Here is a 10,433-nt window from a genome sequence, read left to right as displayed (position 1 = left end):
AGAAGAGAGAAAGAAAGGAAAAGAAAAGAAAAGAAAAGAAGTAAAAGAAATAGAAAGCACTATCACCTGAGTCCTTTTGGATCCAAGTCCTATGGACTGTTCCTGACTCTGAGATTCCTGCTTAGCTGAAATATTTTAAAATTCTCCCTGAGAGTTTGAAAATTAGTCTCAAAAGTAGCCAACACATAATATTCAAAAACCCAAAGAAGAGATGTGTGACCTTTGAATTTTTTGGCGATTATAACTCCTTTTAAAATTTTTGTACATTTTATAGCTATAAATTAAACTGTATCTTGACTACAAATATAAATATATTAACTATATAACTAGGAATTGAAACCTAAAATAAAAAAGAATTCACACTAAGAAAACAAAACACAGCCTAAAAAACGTGTGTGAGAGAGGAGGGAGCTGTACATTGTTTTTGTTCAGTCAGAGCTGAGAACCAAATAAAATCTAAGCTCTCTATATTTCAATGCCTTTATACTGTTTGTGTTAATAATGCTCTGTGATTTACATTGGCATATGCATTGTGAGTGTGGAAAAATACAAATAAATTCATTTTAGAAATTAGGAGGGCAGGGTTCAGCATTAATGCTGACTTGTCTCTCTCCAGCTCCAATTTCCTCACTTCTCCTTGTACAATCACAGCCTTAATGTCACACAAGTTGCATGCCTGGAATAGGACTTTATTTAAGATATTCCTTCCCTCTTCAGGATTCGCCACTTGTTCCCTAATTTACAGACTTGTTTTCTGCAACAGGGATCTTGATGGGTTTTTTTCCTCATTTCTTCACTTGATGACCATATAATTATCTGCCTGTTTGGTTAAATTCCTGAATGTGGGATCAAATAAATTTCTTGCATATGAATGAGCATATCAAGTACAAGGAACATATCAATTCCAAATCAGTGATTTGTCTTCTTGCATTACAGGCTACTTTCTCCAAAGGCATCACTTTACATTATGCACTTCACCAAGTGCAAGACTGAGCTTGCAGTTCTGGGGGTTGCTGAAATGTCCTGCTCTCCCTCCCCAAACACAGGATCTGCTGAAACAATCCTTATGGAAGACAACTGTGGTTGCCTAAGGAAACGCAGAATACAGAAGTTTACAGCTCATCAGCAAGTCCTGATTATGGTTTGTACTTTATTGTAAAAAAGGGCTGAGAGATTTCCTTCTCTCTTTCTGCTTCTGTTTACTTTTTAATTTTCCCCCTTTTTTCTTTTTTTTCATTTTTCTCCATTTTCTTTTCCTGTTAAGCTTTCTGCAACTTCAACATTGTCACTCACACTACTGGCCAAATGTCTCCAGAGACTATTCACATGTTCATAAGAAACATACTTTAAATCTATAAAACTCTTCTTGACCGGCCATCCCATTTTATATCAGGAGGAGAGAGAGAGATAAACTCCCATTTACAGAATAAAATGCTCCCCGTTTTTCTCTCCTCCTTCAAAGCAGGCTTTCCATAACACATTTATAGTGTTGGTGTTGTAACATAATTTTTTGGGCAGGAGTTTCCTTGCAGGTCCATAACACAGACCACTAAATCTTGTGGTGGGGCGACGCCGAGCGAGCCCAGAGCGAACAATGCCGGGCTGACAATTCTCAAAAGCAGGAGCACTTTTCTGCCAAAAAACCGCTCGCAGCTGCCTCCTCATTTCCTGGGGAAGTCAAGGTGTTCCCCTGGACCTACTTTCCAGCGCTGTGATTATGCAAGCGTTGTGGTGCTGCTCTGTAATATATGCAGATCAATTCTGCCTCGTTAGCATCACCCCGGCCTCATTCCTGCAGTCTGGTGCCAGCCTCATCTGCGAGGGTCGGCAGCGCTGGGCGGCTGGATGTGCCAGCAGCCACAGCTGCTCTCGCTCTGCTCGTCCCCCTCCAGCAGGGCAGTCCTTCTCCAGGGCTGGTGCTGCTCTCTGGGTGCCCACGCCCGTGCCTTCCCAATGCCAGCCCCACGGGGACAGCGGGACATCGGCCGCTGGCTTTCCCGCTACGCGCTCCTCGCTCCTTCCCAAGCGTTTGCCTCACTGGCATCTCGCTACTCCTGATTAATAAGCTTCCCCCCCACCTGAATTTCCACCTTTACCACTCTGCCCATACTCCAAAATCCACCCTGGAGCTGCCAATGGAATCTGCACTCTGCAGCCATCCTGGTTTTTGGAACTTCGAGCGCCAGCTCAGACACACAAAGAGCTGCAGTCTGAATATTGCAACTTCCAGCGCTCAGAAAAAAAGGAATATTCAGGCACTGAGATGATATCAGAGCTCCAATTAAACACTTTTATGCTGCCAAAACCTTCTCTTGCCTTTTTGTCTGGTCCAGGTCTTACCTTGCTGTACAGGTTGTTCACATCCATCATTATTCCATCTCCAGAAGAATCAGGCAGGAAAATGTGTCCTCTTCTGTCCCTCTATTTACCACTGTGAGGTCACAAACCTGGGAAAGGTTTGAAAAAGGTGTTTCTGAAATTTTTTGAAGATTTGTTCTAGAGGGAAGTGACTTACTAAACTAAATCCTTCTTAGTTATCTCCTGCAAAGGTTAAACTGTGCCTCAACCAGAAGAAAAATTGAAAGTTCAGTCACTATTAGAGAAATGGTATAAAATGCTGCAAACATTGGTAAATAGAAATACACTCAAATCCAGAGCAGAAACACAACACAATTCTCTCATAATTAATCCCAGGAATAATTCATATGCATCCCCTTCACTTCAGGACTTTAAATCACATTTAACATAATTTTTCTAAGAGGTTATGCTTCAGTTCAGCAGAAGATGGTGCATGATATAGAAATAGCTGAGACCTACACACTTGATGCTACAGAAAATCAGCCTGGAGTTTTGCAACAGTTAATTGTGCTATTACAGATATCGTATCCTCTGCACAGGAAAATATCTTACTCTTCAAAGCTGTATTAAACTTCTCACCACCAGTGTGAGGGATGGTTGGTACACCTGGAATGTGATATTCTTATATCCCCAGTAATATTTTGCCCAAAAACGTGGGGTTTGACTCAGAACATTAATCTGAATGAGTGATTTCACCTATCAGTAGTTCACAATTTTGATGGAATGTGAGGCATTTATCTAAAACCTGTAGGGGACAAAAAGATCAGTAACTGGTTCATTGTAGGTTTAGCTGGCTGGAAATAGAACCAACATTTACCAGAAATTGTTTCCCTACTGGACAGAGCCTGAATCTGGTGACACTGGGTCAAACCATCACTGAGCAGAACAGAATTCAACCTGTGAATATTTCAGCTGAACTTGACTATTATATTTCCTTCCCAGCTGCAAGTGTTCTGCACACCCACAAATTTGGGCATGATTGCAACCACATTTCTCTACCTCCAGCTACAGAGTACCCTCGATGTAATTCATCCTCGCTGAGTCCCAGTGTAGCTCCTCCATGGATGTTTCACATGGCTTGTGTGAAGCACAGATTTTTAAATTTGAAAGGTGCAAATTTTGTATCAGATCAAAATACAATTAAAAAAATACTTCTCTGCTTCTTTATCAAAACTGTGAAAACTGGTAATTAGGCAAAACCCAAACCATTTGTATATTTTAGGGTCAGTAGTGACTATTACCACACCCTTTCTAACACAAAAAAAACCAAAAAAAGTGTAGCCAAAAGCATTTTATTCAAGACTATATTTTCCTGAGCAATACACACTTCATAATTTCCCAGGAAAATATTTACTTAAAAACTCACAGGGAAAATATATTTCATGGGGAAAAGGCTGCTGAATTTAAGTAGCATGGCAAAATACCATGTTTGGACTGGCATTCTACAGTTATTTTTTCATAACTTTTAATAATGTGTTTCACTTCTGGTTTATTCAATAAACAGCTCAATCACTTGATACTGAAATCACTCTCAAAATTTATTTCCTTCTATCAGCCATATGAACCAGTTTGTTATTTATAGGATGAATGTTGTTATTGTAGGGTTTTCCGTGGATGTTGACTGCCCACTACTGACTGATTGCCTGACTTTGGGAAAAACAAGATTATTGTGACTTATTTTAAGAGAGTTTACCAAGAAATTAATTGGCTTTATAGAGAAAAAGGGAGACAATAAATCTAAATTAGTGGATTTCACTTGAGAACTCATTTCAGCCTGTTTGATGGGGTTTGAGGGGAGTTGGTTTGCTTTGGTGTTTTCTAGGAGGGGTCAGAAGTATTTAAAAAAGACTAAATTTAATTATTTCTTTCTGCCCATGTCTATGAGTGCCCTCTGACAAAGGATCCCTGGAGATCAATGTCTGACCTGCAGCCCAGGATCTTTCAACACTCCCAAATTCCCTCAGTCCAAGCCAATGACAGACACTCCTCCTGCTGCCTCACTGCCCAGGAGATGCTGGTCAGGATCTCCTCGGTGTAAATCTTCTGCCTCAGCAGGAAAAATTCCCTTTCAGAGATCAGGAGTTTTCCCTGGAATAGCTCACATCATGTCATGTAACAGCTCCAAACCCTCATTTCAGCTCCAGGAGCCAGAGGCAAAAGAAAGGCAGAAGTTTGGTTTGGTTTTTTTTCCAGGGAAAATCAGGACATGTCTCTGACATTGAGATATTTGGCTGACATTCCAGAGAAGTCCAGAAACTGTCATGTTTCCACTTGGAGTAAGAGCTCTGTCTTTGCATAACTCCTCTTGGATTGGAGGGGTTATTTCAGATCCCTCATTTTATTTTTAGGACCTGTAAAGTTACATATGTCATAAGCTATAATCACTCTGAGTGTACTTACAGTAAATTCATGCCAAAGGATGGATGCAATAAGGGAAACTGATCCCACAGAACCTGGGGAAAGAAGAAAGAAATTACAAGAAAATTAAACAACAACGCTGTAAGAGAGAGAAAAATAAATTACAAAAGCCTTGTAGAATTGTATTATCTTTCCTTCTGGAAATATCTCTGCTTGTGTCTAATCTTCTTCATAATAGTTTTGTATTGGTAGATCTCAATCATTTGTTAACACCCTGGTGCAATCAAATCCTTTTTTCTCCTCTGTTGTTCTGTGCTGAGAAATTCCAGTGCCTAGGAAATTTCTTCCGCTAGCAGCTAAATTTCAACAGTGCTAAATTTAATCTCCTATAAACTGGTTCAGCATGGTCTACTTATTCCTGTATATCTCAAATCTGAACTGGTGATGTTTTCAAATTTTGTGTGTAAAAAAAATATCGATTTTTTTGGTTTCGGAAAGATCATTCATAAAAATATTGCATAGAAGAAGCTTTAAGTGTGATCTTTGATAATCTCCTCTAATTTTCTTCCAGCCTGTCTGTCCTCCTTTTATTGCACTCCAATTTATATTTGCTACAGCTGCTCCTAGAGCTATACCATAATTCTCCCAATTTTTCTACTAATTTCTAAATGGTACGACCTCAAATTATTCAAGTTGTAAATATTAGATTTGACCTTAGAAGTTTCAGTTCCTGGAAAACACAACTGTTAGACCACAAAGTCCAGATTATAGGTTTTATATACAGTAAATAAACGAAATAGATATAAGCAAATGTACGAATTCTTGCCCAATTAACATCTGAGCTAATGCAATCAGAGTTTTTTGAAGAGGTTACTCAATTCCCAGAGGAAAAGATTGAAATTTCTTTGAGCCAAGCTCCAAAAGGTACAGAACCACAGAGAATTTTGTATTAGAAACACTTCCTGTGTCAACTGTACAACTCTTTTGCAGTCTGAGTGATGCAGTTTTTATTTAGGAAATGTAAAAACACTCCTGATCTCTAAAGCTGAGCCACATCTTATTCCCACCCACAGATAGACACTGTTGGAACATGTCATTAAAACTTTTTAAAATCACTACAGCTCATCACTGGACTCTTTACCACCAGTTTACTCTGGAGTTCTAAAAACAGACATAAATCTATCATATAAAAGGATTTTTTTATTATTATTATTATTTTAATTCTGTTCTACAGCTCACTATTATAGAAGCAGACTGCTACTAATGACGTTGCAACTGCAGAGGGAGAATTCCAGATAAAGATCTGGAATATTTCCCTTTTCACTGAGAAAAGGATGAAGCCTCTTTCCCTCAGTGCCATTGCAGTTGCAGGTGTTTACAACACACTGACTCATAAAATAAACTTCTGGTATTAGAGAGCAGGTGATTTTGTACAAAATGAAAAAATTGACATTTTCTGCTCTGGAAAAAGACAGTTTCTGACACTGATGGAAATCTTCCAATCTTTTCTCATGCAAGCAGGCAAAGCATCCTGGAGAAAAAAAAATTATTCCCATTTGGGCAAGTTTGTCTTGTTAGTTCCAACTGCAGAGAGAAGCACGATGCTTAATCTTTGGCTGTGCACGAGCATCATAAACTGCCTGAGGGACTGGCAGGAAGGGACAGAAAAAACAACAGCTACAGCCATTTTCACATCAGAACACAGCTGGAAGGAGAGATAATAATGATACCCTCCTTATGCATAACATTCCTGTGTTTGGAGCACTTGGGAAAGATTTTACTCTTCTCTGGAGAGTGACTGCCCACAAATCAAGCTGCAAATTATGCTGAGGAGGGGTTATCTGCTCTTCCAAATTGGACATCTCCCTCTTGCAGGTGAACAATGTGGATAAAGAAAAAGGAAACACAGAACAAGAGGAAATCAAGATTTGGGTCCTGACGCTGAGGGCACTGAATGTGAGGGACGTAAAGGGACCTTTCCTCTACTGTTGTGTTATTAATGATTTCTCTCTAATGACTGAGCAGTGAATTGGCTGAATCCTACTCTGGAAACACACCCTCATTGCTCTGACACAGGACACATCCAGTATCCCAAACCCAACAGACCAGTCTTTGTCTGTCTGCCTTGCAGGACATCAAAAGTCTTCATCAATAACATAAAGCTGTTGCATTCCTTATTAAAATTCAATTTTGATTAAAATCACACCCAGTCTGTCAATGCTAGCAGTTAGTTTTTCAAATTGAAACCAAGAAATTTCAAGGTAAAACTATAAAAATATTGTAGTTATCACTCGGGCAGCTCCTGTGGACCTCAGCAGAAAGTGCTGAATCCACACCCAGAGCGCTTCACTTCGGGAAACACTTTGGGATTGTGGAGCCAGGAAAGCCGGAAATGATATTTATCCCAGATGAATCCACTCCAGAGGCCCACCAAGCCCAGGAGCTCCACTCCCACCATATTGCACCATGTTTCCACAGCCCAGAGTAGGAAAAAGGGAGTTCAGACCCACTCAGGGATGGTGTTACTTCTGGAAACACACGTTTACCCAAAATTTCTCGCAGGTGAAGTGACCTCATTGAACGGCACTGACAGGAAATACTGAGGCCCTCATAAAATTGCACTTCCTGGGCAGGATGGAAACTCCCTTAGTCACTAATTACACACCTTGGATAACTGGTCCCATTTCAAGTCTCCCAGTGGATATTCTTGTGGTACTTTTATTTTTTTCCAACAACTACACCATTCTTCATTAATCGTGTGGATGCATTTGGCACCAACACCAAGATGACTTTGTCGGCCCAAATAGAAACCTTTTATGCCCATGCACAGAACCCCCTGGACTTCCTCAGTTCATTATTTAATTGTTGGTTGTGTTTCCTGTCATGCAACTGTTGCTGGTTTTCAGAGCAAAGCTGGGTGCTGCACTTTGCATTGCGTAAACACGAGCCTATCTGCTGGTTCAAAATGCTGGAGATTTATTTTTAAAATAAATTAATTAATTAAAAACCCCACCAAGTTTAACTTCATTTTTTTTAATAAAACCCAGTTTCTTCTGATCTTCATATGATAATAAACTTTCCTAATATTTTCCATTGAAGATTAATACACTTCTCTAGAAAGTTATATCTAATTTATGTGACTTTAAGGGTCATGCTTTAATAACAATGATGAAACACGATTATTACTTCCTAATGCTGAAATTACAGTTTTTACATTGTAAATTTTTCCTGCTATGCGCCCTGTGGCACTAACATTTTTATCACTCCATGTGTTTCTAGTTTTAAAACCTTTACCCCTGCTGTTTGAAAAATATTTCTCATTTTCATCCCCTATGGAGTACAGAAATCCCTAAAGGCAAACCATTAGTGATCTTTCTGCCTTTTCCCAAACACTTATTATGATCACCAGTGTTGCTTCCACTGCCTCATTGGCTTTTGGTAAAGTATGCAAATGAGATGTTCAAAATACACACTTTTTGCAACTGTGCAAGTTCATACTGATTTATAAAATGGGAAGGCTATTAAAGTGACTGAAAATGTCAGCAAGATTTATGCATGGATGACAAATTGTATTGGAAATGCCCATTTTTAACGTGCTGGCCTGGGTTCCTTCTCTTTTTTAAAAAGTATTGGATGTGATACACTTGCTTTAAGGCCATTTGCCCCTCCCATCTCCCCATTTGTTTTAAATAGACTCTGACAGTGGCTTTTTGACCAGGAAAATAAACAAAACTCTTCACATTGATTGGTTTGATCATGGAAAGCAGAAACTGTTTCTCTTCTTGTTGTCTTTATCCGGGAAACAATTTAAGAAAATGCTTTCACCTTTCCTTTGGGATGAAACACTCATGGCCCAGACAGCTCCTTCCGGGAAAAAATACCATATCCAAACACCATAAAGGCCATTAAAAAAATCAACATGTGCCATCTACAAATAGAACAGCTGCTAAATTTGCCAAACATGGATAAGGCAGACATGGAATTATAAGAAAACCAGCAAAGAACCCCTCTGCTATAATTTCATGATAAAAAAAAATGTGTTATAAATCAATGAAAACACTACAGCACATTTCACAATAGCAAGGAAATGATGGAGGAATTTCTGAGGGTTCATTTCAATTTCGGCACCGAAAGCAACAGGAACCTTGTCACTGATGCTAAAGAGAAAAGGTTTAGGCCCATAATCACACATCATATTATCAAATATGTACAGTCAGAAATGGAGTAAAGAAAGAAAATCAGCAAACTATTGAGTGTCTAGAAACACTCATACATAATCTCAGAGGTATAATGAGAAATACTGCTCTGATACCAACATATTTATAACTTCTGACAACATGAACAGTATTATGTGAGGGTTTAAACACTTTAAAGCATAGCATGAGCTAACAACACCAACATTAAGGGAGAGAAGCTGTGCTTTTGTGATTATTTTCTTCTGTTCCTGTGCACTTGGTTTGGTGCAAGTCCCACTCCTGTGAAAGCTTAAACCAGGGCTTGGGTTTATTCAGCAATCCCAGTGCACAGGTTTTGAGCTGCCCAACCTCGTGCTCCAGGTATTTAAGAGCCTCCTGACAACAGCCACCAGAGTTTCAGCAGCATTTAGGGGCACATAAATGCAAATAGAGCTCTTAATGACCTGTTCCTCACTTGCTTTTGTTTTTAAATCTCTTCAGGAGTGAACATACCCCGAGAGTTCTGTGCTGTGATCATTTGGGTACCCACAGCAACTACAGATGCAGACTCCCTCTTCCCAAACTCAAAATGCTTCAAAAGTTACTATACAATCCTTTGTATCGAAAAATTCAATACTGAGAACTTAATTCTACTTTTTATATTCAGAGCAGTCAGTACCAGTACCATTATTGCTCTGATTTTCCTAATTAGTTCATTAAGTTGCATAATAATTGGTTTACTGCCACCCACTTTTTATGATGCTGGAACTGTGAAAATAAAATTGATTTAGGGCCTTATTCTGATCTATTATGCTTATTCACTCCCATATCCTGGTGCTTGCTGCAGGTTTTTTTCCCCTTCATCTCTCAAAGTCTGCATATTTTTCCCTGGTTTCACTTAAAATGCAGCCCATATTCCAGTTTTATATAGGTGGGTTTCAGATGTGCATTTGACAAGTATAAACAAATAACCAAAGCATTGCCAATGGAAAACATCTGTCTCTCACCTTAGGAGGTCAAGATAAAACTCAGTGTGTGACATGCAAAGTATGAATTTGAATTTATTTCCATTGTGCTAATGACATATATCAGTGCCTTGACAGAAGTAGCTGGCATGTTATATTAATGGGGCTCTGTCCTAAAAGTGACACTGGAATATCCAGACAAAAGCATGAAATGGATGAGAAGAGAGCAAGTCTTTGTTGTTACCTTGAGTAGTGGTGCAGTGTGTGAAAGCCAGTCCTCCTACTACATAACTAAGTAGTTGTAAAAATGTCCATTCAATGCAGATGCCTGGTACAAAGGAGAGAGAGAGAGAGAGAGAAATTAGGCTCAGATTTGGGAAAAGAAATAACACCAAGATCCAAGATTTGCCCAGCACCAGATTTATAGGGATGACTGGAAGAACACTCTTTTCTTCCTGGTCCATAATAAAGCCAGGGTGTCCTTGTCCTGGGTTAGTCACAGCCAGACCAGAGCAGCCACATGACACCAAAGGATGCAGGAATTGTGCTCAGATAAAACTTACAATTCGTTGTGGAC

General features: G+C 39.3%; 1 long non-coding RNA gene across 1 annotated transcript in view; it reads right to left on the bottom strand.

Annotated features, from left to right (window-relative positions):
- LOC121670765 overlaps window positions 1–10,174 on the bottom strand; it is a 20,882-nt gene extending 10,708 nt beyond the window's left edge. The window contains exons 1-3 of the long non-coding RNA XR_006018255.1: window positions 10,101–10,174; window positions 4,759–4,811; window positions 2,341–2,447 (exon numbers count right to left, since the gene is read on the bottom strand). This is a non-coding gene — a long non-coding RNA (uncharacterized LOC121670765). The remainder of the gene's footprint in view (window positions 1–2,340; window positions 2,448–4,758; window positions 4,812–10,100) is intronic.
- Between the last annotated feature and the right edge of the window lie 259 nt (window positions 10,175–10,433).

This window comes from Corvus kubaryi, unplaced genomic scaffold, assembly GCF_017639235.1.
Source record: "Corvus kubaryi isolate FWS band 111438036 unplaced genomic scaffold, C.kubaryi_AGA036_p1.0 37396, whole genome shotgun sequence".
NCBI classification, from domain to species: domain Eukaryota; kingdom Metazoa; phylum Chordata; class Aves; order Passeriformes; family Corvidae; genus Corvus; species Corvus kubaryi.
The sequence above is the reverse complement of the archived record's forward strand: the minus strand, read 5'-3'. Positions and strand labels throughout refer to the sequence as shown.